The sequence below is a fragment of the Falco naumanni genome, chromosome 5 (assembly GCF_017639655.2).
Source record: "Falco naumanni isolate bFalNau1 chromosome 5, bFalNau1.pat, whole genome shotgun sequence".
Taxonomy (NCBI): domain Eukaryota; kingdom Metazoa; phylum Chordata; class Aves; order Falconiformes; family Falconidae; genus Falco; species Falco naumanni.
The window spans coordinates 4,933,823-4,949,888 of NC_054058.1; the positions used below are offsets into that span (position 1 = coordinate 4,933,823).

At 46.3% G+C, this 16,066-nt stretch overlaps 1 protein-coding gene across 1 annotated transcript in view; it reads left to right on the forward strand.

The window, feature by feature from the left end:
- LOC121089196 (limbic system associated membrane protein) overlaps window positions 1–16,066 on the forward strand; it is a 1,018,254-nt gene that overhangs the window by 217,671 nt on the left and 784,517 nt on the right. The gene's annotated exons all lie outside the window — the stretch shown is intronic.

Here is a 16,066-nt window from a genome sequence, read left to right on the forward strand (position 1 = left end):
GGGCAGGGATCAGGGGGGATGTGATGTGTGCTGGGCTCTGCAGGGTGGTGTGTCTGTGCTGGAGGTGAGAGAAGAGTCTGTGGGTGCTGGATGCTCTGAGAAGCCAGTATTTTATTAACACGAGTGTTGTAAAGCATGAAAAACTGTGACACATAGAGGCATATATTTGCACCCACGATAGAGTCAAAAGGGTCTTACATCCCAGAAGAATCCCCTTTCTCTTTTCTTCCTTTGCATTTTTTGGGAAAAGCCCTGGGAAGATGCATTTGCTATCCCTGGTGAAGAAAAGCCACGTGAGAACAGTCCCATGCAGCACCCTGAGCACGGGTGGGACATCTTCAAGAGGGAAATGTGTAGCGGCACAGTGAATTCTTCCCATTTTATTTCTCTTCTTGGGAGCAGATAAATGCATTTGATTTAAAATTTTGAAAAGACAGAAAGTATTTTGTGTTTGCATGCATGCACCTAAATCTCCCCTTGGATCACTGTAAGCGGCTGCTAGGCGTGTGCAGCTGGAAGATAACACGCTCATCTCCTCCGCCGAGGGCAGGCAGCAGCAGCCGGGCCGGCAAGCCCAGGTTATCTGTTACCAGCACGCCGCTTGCTGTGTCTCTCGTCTCCTCCTGCCTAGCTCCAGCCAATTCCATGTAAAACCCACCACGCAGGAACTCACGGTTGTAATTTAGTCCCTCAGCCCCCCTGATGCTGGTGGGTTTGGCTGTGGAGCAGGGGGCAGTGGGCAGAATGAATTAACCAAGCCAAATTGGTGTCTGACAGCATCTGGCAGTCCCCAGAAAAGTCCTGTTTTGTATGGAGCAGCTCGCAGGTTGCTGGTTACCTGCCAGAAATGGTAGCCATGGGTTGTTCTTCTTTTTCCTTTTTTGCCACTCCTGAAAGATTTGTGGAAGCCCTTGAGGAGGTCTGTGAGCATGGCCCAGGATGCTCAGTGCATCAGGGTGATACACCTGGACAGAAACCACAGCTGGGCAGGGGAAACTTGGAGACCTGTGTTTGTAGTTATCTGCGTGAGGTTAGCTGGCACTGCTTCTGGGCTAATTGTCAATTATTATTTGAATAACAAAGGGGTTTGGTAAATCACAGCCACTTCCTCACGTTGCAGGCTATTCAGGTTGTTACTGCATGGAGCAACACCTTGCCAAGCGGAGAAATGGTCGATGTGCTTCAGGTACAGTCTTAGCACAGTCACCTCTCCCCGCAGAAATTATAAGTGCAGTGCCCAATAAAACATCCATAAATGGAAAGCAGGTCGGAGCTTCACTCCCTCAAAAAAGACCAGAAAGTTTGTATGTGGATAGGGAGCAGGAAAGCCGCTCCTCCTACGTGCTGTCTGTAGAGTAAAGAGGGCTTTTTGTTGAAATTGCCGAGAAATGGGAGTTGTCCATGTAAACCCCTCAGGCAGCCTTGGAAATCTGAACTGGAGGCTCCAAAGATGTCGATTTATTCTTTTTGTCAGCATTTTATGTGTGGTTTCATTCTTTTTTTAAAGAAAGGAAAAAGTAGGGAGTAAGAAAGAGAAAGGAAGGAAGGAGGGAAAAGAAAAGAAGGAAGGAAAAGGAAAAAGGGAGAAGGAAAGGAGGAAGAAAGAGAAACAAAGAAATAAAGAATGAGGAAGGAAGAAGTAAGGAAAGAGCAAACTACACGAGGAGAACATTAAGGTTTGATAAGGTACAGATGAGATGTGGAGCTGAGGAGCCTTGCCTCGCTCGTCCTGTGTGTTGCATAAGTTATAAAGAAAAGTGAGTGACATAATATATCTTGTTATTTAAGGAATAAGATGAAGGCTGTGCCATGTAGTTCTAGCATTTCCTTACATTAATGTACTTTGCAGCTATCGTATTTTCAGTGTATTCATTTAGTGGTGGGGTTGTTTTTTGGTTTTTGTTTTTCTTTTTTAATGAATTTTACTGGGTGGGTCCTGTCTTAGTAAAGATTTTCTGTATTCCGTAACTTTCTGTGAAAACCGCTGCATAATCCCGAATTTCAGCAAAGCAGAGCCCTGAGATGACAAATGAATTATGGAACAGTTGAGTTTGGAAGGGACCTCTGGAGATGATGTAGCCTGACCCCATTGCTCAAGCAGGGTCAGCTGGAGCAGGTGGCCCAGGACCGCATCCAGTTGGGTTTTGAGCATCTCCACAGATGGAGACTCCACAACCTGTCCAGGCAACCTGTTCCAGTGTTTGACCACCCTCATAGTTGGGAAGTGCTTTCCTATGTCAGGTAAAAATTCTTGGGTTTTAGTTTGTGTTTTTAATGAAGGAGGCACTGCTGCAGGGCCCCACCTTCCCGATTCTTTGTGGAAGAAATAGCAGTATCCTTGAAATGAAAGGTGGGAAGACAACCCAGAAGAATTCCTCTACACACTTACTTTAGCTTAGAAAAGTGATGGGAGAGACCATCTGGAGAAAGCGGGAACTAATCTGAATGAGTAGAATATGGCTTCATCTGACGAAGTTAGATCCACAGTTAGCTTTTAAGTGTCTTGTGATGTAATCAGAGCTTTGTGTTTCATTTGTGATGAAGACAAACAGGTGCCAGCTGTAAAATTTATTCCTGGAACTGGACTCAAGAGTTTTTATCCCCCACAACTTTTCAGAAGTTTTGATTTAGATTTTATTTCTGTTTTCCCCCTTTCCCTCTCTGGCCAAGATGAAACAGCTGAGCCTTGATTTGAAGTCCATGAGAAATCTGCAAAGGAGGGGGTGGATATGCATCCCTCCTAGGACTGGCATCTCACTGCATGCCCTGGGGTTACACCAAGCGTTGCACCGGGGTTCCTCAGTTTCCTGGGGCTGTTGGTAAAAATTATCAGATTGAGGACATGAAGCAAAATGTCATCATGGCCCAAGATGACCTGAAGAGCTGGTACTCGAGAGAAAATACTGCAGCCCTGGTTCCTGGACATGCACAGTGGCATCTGCAGGGAAGCATCCACAGGTGTCACCTCTCTCTCTCCTGTGGTTTCACAGCTCAGAGCCTAATCCTGCTAGTTGATAGGCACCTCTTGAAGGATGATGAGGATCTTCAGCTGCCCACTCAGTGCAGCGTGGAGGGGAATCTGCCCTGGCAGGGATCAGCGGGGTGGATGCCGCTCAGCAGGAACTGCTGGGCTTTGGTGCAGGGAAGGATCCGGGCCCCTTGAGACCTTGTTCAAACTGAGCCTTTAAGCAGGATGATTGCCCATCAATAAGGAAGATACCATAGAGCACCACCGCCTGGTTCTTGACAGTGTGATGGGATATTCATGACAGTATAATAGGATTTTGGTGAAATGCGATATTTTATTCTCGTTACTGGAATACAGCAGGGGCCCTTTAAGTCAGAAAAATTGATTTTAGAATAGGGTTTGTTAGAACCTTTCAGTCCCACAATCGATGTAAATGGGCAAATATCATTCTCTTTAAATCCAGTTTCCTGAGGCACAGCTGTGCCGGACACACATCGGAGAAGCAGGGAGAACACCCCTGTGCACCATTAAAGCGGAGAAAACCAGACGAATTCTTCATGCACAGGATGACCTCTGAGGGGAAGGCTGAGAGAGCCGGGCGTGCGTGGGCTAAATTACACCTTCACCCCCGGTGTAATGCCATTGAAATCTGGAGAAGAGAGGGCAGGAGGGAGATGCGAGCCCTGCCTGCTGGTACATGAAGGAGTGTGTTGCAAAGAGGAGAGACCAATTATTCTTGCCAGCCAACAGGGGAAGTGCAGGGATTATTTAGGTCAAGCATTAGGACAGAATTTCTAGTGGGGGAGTTGTTAAGGCAAGGCAGGCATTGGAAAACCAGCCCCGCACTTGTAGGCTGGGAAACAGATGAACGTTGTTTGTCTGGAAGAGCAACTAACTGGGGATGTTGGGGCGTGAAGCTGAAGTCCTGGCCCTGGCTCTGACACCGAGTCACAGCGGTCCTGGGGAAGGTTAGGATTTGCAGTGCCTGCAGGCAAATCTAAGCTGCCTGAAGGCTAAATAGGTCTGCTACCAAGTAACAGACATAGATGTGTAAAGACGTGAGCAAGATGTTGGTAGCTACTCAGCCACTGGCTCGCCAAACTGCTATGTCAAGGAGCACCTGCCAAGATTTGGGGTTGTCGCCACTGAAAAGATACTTGTCCGTCTGCGTTGCTGGGCAAAAGGCATTTATTTCTCTGTGCACTGAAAACTAGATGGAAATTGTAAAAATGCCAAAAAAATATATCCTTGGGAGCGTTCTAAGTGATTGAAAAACAGTTTTTCATCTCTGGAAAATCTTAAGATTTCAAAATTTATGTCACCTGACCTGAGAAAAGGTGGTGAGGAAAGTTATAATATTGGAAACATTCATAAAGAGTCTAAAAACGTTTTGCTTCAACCTTACCGAAGTATGTTACTTCCCCTTTGTATTATATTCACACAATGCAAAAGCAACTTTTTTTCAGCCTTATCCAAATGAGATGCTGTCATGAAAATTTTCCTTGAAGATTTCAGCACAATTGATATTTTCCTGCAAAACGTGATGTTCCTGTTCAACTTGAATTTTCTCCCAGAAAATGTTCCTTTCAAAAATCATGGGCCAATACTAATTACCGTTACGGAGCTGCTGTTGTTGCAGCAGATACTTTTAAACACAGACAGTGAGAACGCGGGTTTGTAGCCTGTACCTCATGACACCAAAGGACGTAGCACAAACACCCCTTATCTGCGACAGAGCTGAATTGGGGATATTTTATTTCCTCAGCTGACAGTTGTAACTAGTGCAGCCTTATCTCTTAATCACACGACAAGACTATACCTGCTTCCATAACTGCGATGCCAAGAGCTGAGCACCACGGCGCACAGCCTTGCTTACCAGCCTGTCTCCAGCACCGTGGCAGAGCAGGATGCTAAGGTTTCCTCGGAGGGCCCTGTGAGTACCTGTTTCAGATGTCTCCCCGGAGTCAGCTTTCTTGCTGTTGGGGTTGTTTGTGGTTTCTGTCATACATACGAAGCTCTTTCTCTTGGAAGTGTAGCCCACTATGGAAGCGAGTACCAACTCTTACTCCTGGCAGGAGCTCAGACCGGGGACCCCAAGGTCTGTGATTTCAAGCCAGGCTGATGGCACAGCCTCGACACCCCAAAGCTTTCCTTTGTTGGGTGCCGGTGAAGATCAGTAGCTAGTCTAAATGTACCTTGCCATACACACACACACACACACACTTTTTTCCCCTCCATCCCAACCCTTAGATGGTTGTGCCCCTGGATTTCTGTTCTCAGTATACAAGCAGTGTCTCTTGCCGCTCAGTAAACCATGTCACAACAAAATGAGCTCTCGCCTTCTCTCCCCCTCCCTCACACATGGACGAGTTACACAGTTGTAATGTTACAAGCACACGGACATTACACAGCTGAAATCCCTGTGAACGGGCCAGCCTGGATGTTGTTCAAAGGGGACACTTAGGTGGAGCCTGATTTATTTTTTTTGAATTTTGAATTGCCGTCGCTGGGCTTGAAAATCAAAGGCTGACCTTAATGCCAGCTGTGCAACTGCAGGGTGCATGGGTCAGCGACTGGGAGCCTGGTGGAAAACTTCAGAGACAAATTTATTTGGATACAGGTGGGCAGGAAGGCTGCATCATTTGAGGAGGTGTGACCCTGGCGTTACGGTCACTGACAGAGGTGCTCTGTAGGTAGCTTTGTGCCCTCATTAGTCTGTGCTAGGGCATGGCTGTGCACTTGGTGTTGACAGTGCCGTGTCCCCGGAGCCACCTGGGAGATGCCATGATGTGGAAAGTGGAAGCAAACACAGGACCCAGGGAGTCGGCTACAAAGCGAGGCAGTTTCCACCCCTGCTGGATTCTGCTTTCCCTGGGTGCACGGGCAGCGAAAGTGGGATCTAGCACGGACCGCAGAGATGGAGAAGGCCTAGGAAATCCATCCAGTCCCTCTCCAGGCAGGTGCAGTGCTTTTATTTGAGCATCACACTGTTAGGATTTCCTGAGGTGATATTAAGTGGATTCATGGTCACAGCTGAGCCTGACACCACAGCAAGCCCCAGCATGTTGTGGTGCCATTATTTGGTCTAATGAGGGGAATAAATACACCTGGAAGTAGGGAATCCTCTCTCGTCCTGGGGATTTGGCTGGATGGATGTGAAACGTTATCAGCCTGGTGCCACATAGGAGATGGAGGGTGATTTTTAGTCTCTTCAGTGGATGGTAAGTGATACTTGAGCCCTGTTGCCTCCCAGTTGCCTCCATCCTTCATTACCCTCCCATCTCCTCCCACTGCCCCCTCCCTGTATTGCCACCCACTCTTGTAATAGCTACCGCACCAGCATACCACCACTGCAATAACAAACACCGCCTTGTTTCAGCATGATGAATGAAGAGTTTTAATGAAACTGGCCTAAGCCGTCCCTGGCAAGCTGCCTGGTTTTTGTTTGTTTTAAGCAGGGGTGATCCATCACCCTCTCGACTTCTCTCCATCGCAGCATCCCCAATCAATGCACTGCGCCAGCCTCCCCCCCGTATCCCTCGCCAGCAACCCGGTCCCTGGCTTCCCGCAGTTACCTCGTCTGTGACCCCGACCCTCTTCCAGGTTTGCTCCCCACAGCGCAGACCTTGGTGGGGCATCTCTCCTTTGGCCAGCAGCCCTGGCTGTGGGTTCGCAGGGTGCTCAGGGCCGTACCCATGGGGGGATCATCTCTCTCTGCTCATCTCCCAGTTGACAGTGTTTGCGCACGCACAGACGTGCATATTGCTCGCTAATAGTAGGGTGGAATATCTGGTGGGTATTAATTACCCTTGCAGCCTGCTCTTTCATTAGGGTCTGCTGCCTCTCCTGGGACAGGCTGTAAATCAAAGTGTGACATGTTGCTTTCAGAAGGGGCAACTATAAGCAAGCAAGCTCTGAAGAGGGGAAAAATAAAGCAGAGCTCCACCCAACCTCTTGCGGGGAGGGAAGGGAAAGGAAAATAAGAGGGGGGGGTGGGGGGGGGAAACCAATCTCAAAAGCAGGAGACACTTTAATCAAGTGAGCGGGTGCCAGTCCCCAGCTCAGCACACTGGAGGCGCTTGGGAAGGAGGGTGAGAGAGGTCCCTGTATGCATTGCTCTGTCTTCTCATGCAGTTTTTCATTATTACAGGGCAGGGAGAAAGAACTATGTTGTTCTTTTTCTTCTTTGAAGGAATTAAGCTGACGGGTGTATGTGCAAGCGGTGGAATGAGGCAGGACAGAGGAAGGGAGCAAGGCAGCTCAAATACAGAGCTCAGTGTAGCATCAAATGTGGGGCTTCTGGAGGAAAGAGTGAGAGAGCAGTGCCAGCGTAACTCGCGTCTCTAACCTTTCTCCAGCTGTCCTTAGTACTTAATGTTTTTCAGAGCAGCTTGATGAGCTGTGCTGAGTAAGTGCCATTTTTAAGCATTTGTCCAAATGTTTGACAATTTTTCCCTGAGAGAATTACCTGCTGAAGTTCATTTCTGTCTGAGAAGTACCTGGGGAAGAGAATGTGGTTTCACTAAGTGCATGACAAAGCAAAATATGGAGTGCATGAGGCAAACAGCAGAATCCATGAGAGTTAGCAGAGTGCGTCTGAAGAAACTTGTTAACCAGAATTCAAAGTGAAATCTGGAAAAGCTTCTGGATAAAAGTGTGTGGGGGTGTTTTCATCTACAAAAGCTGTTCTACATGGGCAGATTCTTGTAGCTTTTACAAGCACGATGAACAACAAAATCTGGAGCACCATTGCTCTTAGTGTTGAGTCGTGTTTTGGGAATGGGGAGGTGACATGTGCTGTCCTTGCTGTTTACTACTCCTGATATTTTTGTTGAAGGAGTTTCAGAGCAGAACCAAGACATTGCAAATGCCATGAAGGGATTTATATTTCTTTCCTGCCTTTGATGCCAAATTGCTTTACAACCTCTTCTGCTACAGAGCGTTAGGAATGCAGCTTTCTCTGTGCAAGGCTATATCCAGGTTTGCAGTTCAAAATCAGATAGGAAGGGATACTGTCGGACCAAGGCTGTGGAGGAGAAGTACTCTTCTTAAAAAATGTCTTGAAATCTCTAACGTTTCAGAACAGCAGATCAAACATTTGTCTAAAACCTTTGCATGGACAGCTGATGGGAATGCAGACTGTTGCACAGGGGTATCCATTCCAAATCTGCACATTTCCATCCTTGCTGCTTTATAGCTTTCCAAGCTTTAGCTCGTTATGAAGGAAGAAAATTTTTCTTCTTTTCTTACCTGCCTATTATCTCATCCCATGATGATAAAGCCTGCTGGGGGGTTGAGGTAACCTTGGGAGCCCAATAGGGACATATAGATTTTCTTCTTTTGCCCTTTCAGTTAGGAAAAACTGTCTGCACCTTGTTAAGTACATTCAAAATCCCACAAGGTTTATCCAAGCTCATTCTTTTAATCCCAGGGTTTGTTCTTACAAAGAAATTGTATCCTGTACAGCTTGCTAACGAAAATGGACCCATTTTCTTATAGGAGCCTGACAGCAGATGGACTCTTTGTAGGAGAGCTGGAACGTCTTTTTTCTGTTTGTGACCATTTCTTTTCACCTCTGTTCACTTGCTGTGAAAATAACAGATGACCTTGAAGAGTACTGTATGGTCCTACATCCCACCACTGTTAGACCTTTGAAATTAGGGTACCCCTCAAATCTACACACCTCTTTTACTACCTCCTCCTCCTCCTGAATCTTGGTCAATTTTTTTTTGAAAAGAGAGCTTAAAGTAAATGTACCAAGATACCTCATTACCAGGAGTACAAGCAGGGATTCAGTTAGTTGACTGCTGTATTCACAGAGAGATAGAAAAAGCATATGGAGCCTGGGCTATCTAATCTAATCTCACTGTGTCTATATAATCTGGGTAAATGGCTAATCTATCAGAAAGAGATAATAATATTTAAGGCTGCAACCCGGTTCCATTAGCAAAATTGATGTGCCCTGATTCCTATTGGGTTTACTTTGAAAGCAAAAGGGAATTTCTTTCAGTATAGCTCAAAGAAAATTAGTCAAAGTGGTTTTTTTAGTTACAAGGCGTTAACAAATTAACCCAGATTTGAAATTTTGGCTCCTAACTATCATTTGTTTTCTCATCTTCTAGCTAAACATAGCTTTATCACTGTCCTGTGTTCCAGATTTGCATACGGTGAAAGTCTCTTGAGAATTCACTGCTGGATGTATTAGTGGAAAATAGGTTGTAAATCAGCAGAATCATTAACTCTTGTTTTATGTAAGAGCAGTGATTCCTCAGTACTCTGGAAAGAGGTGTTTGGCTACCTATTAGCCCCTCATAATCCAAAGAAAATATAAACAGTCATTTTTCAAGATGCCTGGAAAGGAGGTTTTCATTTACACAGATCCCTCTGAGTGTTTGCTGTCCTGGTGGTGGTGGCAGCCAAGTAGCCCAGATTTTTTTTATCTTTTATGAAAAACTCTAGCGTTCACCTTTAACACTGGAGACTTGGCATGAGGAGGTTCATGAGCATGGGAAGGGAGAAGGGTGCTTGCGACTGACTTGCAGCGTGTTTTTGGGGAGTTTGGTTTGCTCATACAGCTCGCTACGAAAGAAAACAGCTTCATGGCTTGTTGATTCCCTCTCGTCTATGCTGTTGTTTTTGAGGCATAAGCTACAAAGTGATCTGGTTGAAGGAAGATGGGGCTTTAAATCAGCCCAGGTTTTGGACTAGTGCTTCTAAGCAGTCCTCTGAGCATCCTCGATCAGGGGAGGCAGGGATGTTTAAATTATGGCCGGCTCCTGTCTGGCTTCTTATGAACTATCCTGCCACACAACATGGGCACGGCAACGTGATGCTCTGACAACTCCCTTTTTTGCACTTACCAACCCTTTTCCTTATCTAACCAATGTCTTCCCAGCAGATCAGGGAGGAGAGTCCATACAGTGCCAGGGTGAGCATCTCTGCCTGGGCTGTGCCCTAGGACAGGTTCTCCTTATGGCTCTGCTGCAGCTACAGAGCAGATTGCCAGGATCGGAGCTGAATCTCACTGATTGCAACAGATTTGATGGGACCAGCTGCATCATCAATTCTGGTCTCTTTAAATCATGCAATATACTTAATTTAGAAAGATCCACAGAAAAAAAATTGAACAACTAATCCAAAGATCCTTAGGCAGACCACAAAACACACTCGTAGTGCCCCAGAGGAAGGGCAGATTTTATTTTTTTTTCCCTTCTATGCAAAACAGCGGTTAATAAGCTCTGCTCTGTAATGAAGAATTACTTGAAAGATGTTGGGCTATCTGCCAGGGTAAATGGTGGAGCAGTACCTGCTGTTGGCTGTGGGCGGGTGTGATGGTGAAACCTCAGCAGATGAGGGTTTGATTTGAACAAACAGCAGCTTTTAGCTACAGGGCTCTGATCTGCAGAATGGTACATGTAGAAATTCCCTGTTTTCTGGGGGAATATACAATATAATATTTTATGGATATCCATTTACTCTAGAAGATTTATAACCTTGAAGGAGTTTGATTATTTACCTTTGGACCACAGGTAGAAATGCTTGGCCGGTTCTGTATCTCTTCCCACCAAAACGTTTGGTCAGTGCCTTGTGAATGATAAGAAAAAGGGTTTGTCTTGCTAGGAGCAGTTAGCTGTCAGCTAGGTGTAGGGGTCTGCACCCAAGGGTGCCGAGTGTCTCGTAACTCCAGCTTGGCTTGGTCTGCAACACTGCTAAGACAGGATGCAAAGGCTGAGTGTGAGACAGACCATAGTACTGTGAAGAGGCGAGGCAGTGATTTCATGTTTGTGAAGGGTTGGGCAGGCACTTAAACTGGTCATGTGTAGCTCAGGCAGTGAGCTGGTGCTCTTCCTCTGTACCTCCTGGCTCCTGCCGTCTTCCTTGACTTATTCAAAAAAGCAGCTGGTCTAAGCTGCTCTTCCAAACTCAGAACATATTCAGTACCCAAAGGGGATGGGGGCTGTGCTCTCAGAATTTCTGTTGTTTTTCTAACTTCAGCGTTGCAATGTTTATGGAAGCAAGGAGCTGAAAGCAAAGGCCGCAGTCGGATACCACTAGTCAGGAGCTATATGAAGCCCCTTCAAACCAGTGGATCTCTGTTCTGACCAGCATCCATCCCAGGGCTCCCCTCACCATCTCCTCCTGTATGGCACCTGACCGCATTCCTGGCTTTGCTGCACAGCTGTGCCCATGCCTCTCCTCTCTGTCCCACAGATTCCCTGGCTTTTCAAGGGTTGGACTTTCCTTTTCAGGGATGCATGGAGATGACCCTTTTTCCATGCAGATGACTGCAGACTCCACATCCCATTCCCTGCTGCCCTGAGCCTCAAAGCTGTGGGAATAACTACTGGAGAGTATAGTGGAGCAGAAATTGCTCCAATTATATTGAAAGCTCCAGCAGTTTGAACATGCATCCTAGGAACTATGGAGGGATCTCTAAGTTGCTTTCCTGCTTCTATCTTCCTTTCCTTCATTCCCTCCTGTTTCCACCCTATCCCATATGGTATCTGTCAGCTACTGTACTCCTACCCCCAGAACTCTTAATAAGGCGGAGATAAAAGGGCGGAGATAAAAGTGTTCCTTTATTAATAATTGTGAAAAATGTTTTGTGTGGAGTTCAGAACTGGGAAAGTAAAAGAAAGACAGTAATTAGGTTGTTTCTGTATCTCTGCTCACTGAGGCATTTTGGATGCAGGGAGAAAATTCTTGACAGATTTTCTTTTCTTTTCTTTTCATTCCCCCCTTCCACCTCCCTTTCCTTCTTTTCTTTTGAAGTATCATGCAAAGTTCTTGGGTTTGGGTTTTCTTTTTCTTTTTTTTTTAATGATAAATTCTATAATCCGTGTACATATTTTTTTTTCTTCCCTCTGACTTGTCAGAGATATCAGCTCACAAACATATCCCTTTGTTTGCCTGTTTTCCTAGGCAGTTCTACATTTGGTCTCCTAGAAGGAAGTAAACATGCCAATTTTCCGTTGACTAGCAATGTTTAAGAAGAAGGGGTGATTTCATTAGCAGGGTCCAGAAAACCATTTTTTCACCAACTTTGTTTGTCCCTTTGTGGAGGACAAAGGAAGAAAATTTAATATTCCTCATTTGTCATATTCATCATATTCATCATAGGATACATTCTTGTATCCTATACTAACACATGCTAGAAGGACAAGGCAAATAGTTTTCATCTGGTGCTGTGCTCCAGTTCTCCCCAGAGGAGCCGTGCTCTCTCCCTCACCCAAATGCATGCCATCTTCCTCCACGGAAAGGAATTCTCTAGTAGGCTATACACGACCAAATTGCCAGCAACTGGACCCAAGCCCTCGCTCGCACGTGCCCTGGGTTTGGCTCTGCTGAAATGCACACTGAGCTCCTTCCCAGCTGCGTGAGCTGCATGCGAGGGCTTAACACCCCTGGGTAAAGGTGGCGGAGCTGAGCCTCGTGAGGGTTGATGCCAATGGTGCTCCCTAACAAGCGGTGCATTGGGGAGGATCACACTGTGCTACCTACAGAAGCACAAAGCCTCCTCTACCTACAGGGAAGATCTTTAGGACAGCAGCAGCCCTGTGCTTTCACCAGCCCTTGCCCTTGACTGTGCTGCTGTAGCACCCAGAGACCCCTGAGGTGACCAGGGACCTGTGACGCTTGGCACGGGGCGGGGACAGGAGCATTGGAACAGCCCTTGTCGGTGGCACTGGCGACCCAAACAGAGGGCAGAAAGGAAGCAAGGGCTTCCCCAGAGGCATCTGCTGGATGTAGAACCAAGAAACGCATCTTTTGACTCAATGCCCAGGGTCCTCACGGCTACCGTAGCCTGTCTCTGAGTCACCCTACGTATCCGCTGTAGAAGCGGCAAGTGTTTGTTTCCTTTTCTGAAGCCTTTACAGGCAGGAAGAAACAAAGAGGATGGGAAATAGAAAAAGGGTACTAAATCAGCGCAGCTTTGCACCGGATTTTCTTTTCTCATGGAATGAATCTAAGTGACAAGGCAGAGTTCAAGTTCACGGGTAAAGGAAGGGATTACATCACTTTTGATGCCTTCAGTAACTGAGATGTCCTTCTCACCTCACTTTGGAGCCCTTCTTCAGGAGTTCCTTCTGCTGCAGGGTACATTTTGTTGATTTATATTATGAAGCAAATCAAAGTCCGAACTGGCATTGGCTAGGTGTGATAGATCCTTCCCATTTTGAAAAGCATTTTGCGGTAGGCAGTAGTAGAACAAAACCAAATGACTATTTGGAGCCAGTAGAAGATTATTTTGACACTACTCTTCCCTGCAGAAACCAAGCAGCTCCAAAAGCGTCCAGCCTGCACTGCCTGCCAGGTCTCCCCGTTCTAGAACAGGGTCACCTGAGTGAATGTAGTTAATTTCTGTCCAGCAACCAAAAATACTTGATCTTAAAAACAAAAATGCTCGTTCTTTATATCAGTTCTTAGTGCATTAATTAAAAGCTCCTATGAGACAACAAGGATGAGTGGGATGCAATAAAGATGCTAAGAAAGAATAAGAACATTATTATAACGAAAGCAGATTAATGGGGCTTCACATAGTGGTGCTAATGGATGTTTTTGAACTTAGAAAGGAAGCGATGAGACAATTGAGTAATGAATTTTGCCATCAAAAAATCACAGCTGAGCCAACACCACCATATAAAAAGGGAACTGATTTATTGATTATAATGGAAAAGACTAATAGATGGATTTAGTGAAGACACAACACTTTTTTTTTTTCTACAGGAATGCCCTTAAAAGGCTACTCATTTGTATATCGCTCCCCAAACTGGAGGAGTAGCAATTACATCCTTTGTTTACACAGTTCTTGAACGCACACAACATTAGCACCAAGTGTGGGGCATATGAGTAGAAAGCTTAAATAAGAACTGCAAAGGTTGAGGAGGCAACAGGGCAGACAAAGGCTACTGGAGCATTGCCGTGTTACTGCGAGAGCCTGCCTGCAAAGCAGGGGGACAGGGAACTGTGGGGACAGCTCTGTAGCATGTTAATGTGATGGTGCATGGATCCTTAGTGCTGGATCCTCAGCTGCAAAAAATACGTGCAGGACTGACCACACTGTCTCAGGAGAGACATGGCTGAGAGCTGGACGACTGGAATAATGATGTGCCTGGGAGGATTCTCACTCGGAGAGAAAGTTCTTTGAAAGTTTGGGACCAACAAAGCTTGTATGTTACTAAAAAGAAGGGATATGTAAAAGTCTGCATGCTCGTAAGCAAGCACCCCGGTTTTCAGAGGAGAGAACAAGGAGGTGTTTGATGACACTGCAAGATGAAAAGGGGGAGTGTTTCTTCCCCTGTAACAGGCAGATTGGCTGTAGAAATCACTGTCATGTAACATCATCAATAGTCAGCTTTCAGCGGGGCTCAAAAATAAAAAAAGATCAAGTATTGAGAGTATTCAGAGTTGTCTTAATCAAGGCGAATACATTCTGGGAAGGAGAGCCAGCCACACGCCATCAGTAGGGTTTAAGGTTTATCTAGTAGGGTTTAAGGCTTATCTAGGTCTCAAAGCCCAGGACAAGGACTAATCTAGAGGGACAAGCTGTTCCACATCTGTCTGCGTGGTGTACTTCTGCCTTCCATGAAGCATCTGGTACTGACGACTGTCACGGATGGGATAGGGAACTGGATGGACACCATGGTCAAAATAGCCTGGCACTTAGCGTGCTGCTCCATGGAACCCCTTCTCTACCTTCCTCAGCAGTGAGGCAAGGAGGGGGTGCACACAAATAGGTTGAGAAGTCGGCTCGTGTTATGATCATGGCTTAACATGTTACCTGTGATGAGCCCCTGCTCTGGGTTGCACCGGCGTGCAGCCTGCTGCACCCTGCTGCCTCCTGCACGCAGCCTTCCAGGGACTAATTATCATCTCATCCTGAAATCGCTTTCACCACCGGAGGGAGGGAGGTGACATCTGCTGAACATCTGCACAGCGGCAGGCTGCCCGTGAGCTCGAGACATGCAACACAGACGGAAACATCCAGTTGAAAGCGCGAGGAGTGATAACCGCAGCCGGCCGTTACCGCCGAGCGCGTGGGCCGCTCGGGTACCGAGCTGCGTGGTACCGGCGTGGTTTCCTCCGGTAGGTTTTGTAGCAGCAAGGACCCAGTTAGACGCTTTGGGAGACACTGCACAGCCTGCTGCCATACCTTGCTGTCAGGAAGTTTTTCTCGGGTTTGGTCTGCATTTGCTTTTTTCCCTTTGTCGTATTTGTATTGATATCCTGTCTCCTATTCACAGCCACGACAGGCATATTTGACCCTTTCATTCTTTGACCACTGTAATTATCTGACTGTTTTGTTGCTCTTCTCTGCTCTTGTTCATTTTTGTCAATATATTTTACATAATGAGGTGCTCAGGAGTGAAGATAGTGTCCTGCATATGCTCATGTGAGAGCTCCACACAGAGAAAAGCGAGTCCCTCCCTACTCCAGGCAATTCCACGTACACACAAAGGAAAAAAGGGCTTGAGGGAAGATTACAGGGTGATTAAAGCCTCTGTCTTCAGGCGCATGTGGGCACAAGATGGAAATGCAATGAGAGTTGTGATGGGCATCTGCTCTTGGTAGACATTTTCAAGCCCTGCTCTTCACTGTCACTGTGGTGAGCTTTTAGGCCATCAGGGCCCACAAAAACACTTAATGATGACACTGCAGGTGGCAAAACACACCGGTCCTCTATCCTAAATGATGGCTGAATCTCCAAAGGGTTGGAGGTTGTGTGGTCTACAGCCCCTCTGAACACATGGTACTTTAATACTGAAACTTATCCAGCACTAGTGAGCCAGAGCAGTCGCTTTTTAAGGCCTTTTATGAAATAGTGAGAGAGTGTCATGATGATGTCAACATAATAAATCATCACATGTGCTATGTAGACAGTGATCAAGGCATGGAGGAAGAGAGAGAACTGTTCAGTGAACTAGCTCCCTCCTGTATTTTGAACTGCATTCCCAGTGGTTCAAAGTCAGACTTTCTGTCCTTAGGGGAATCTGATCTGATCAAATATCAGCATTTCCAGTGAAAAGAAAAATTTGGAAATGAGGGTAATACTCTCCCTTGGGCTTGTGGACTCTGTGACATGACTGTGACATGGAG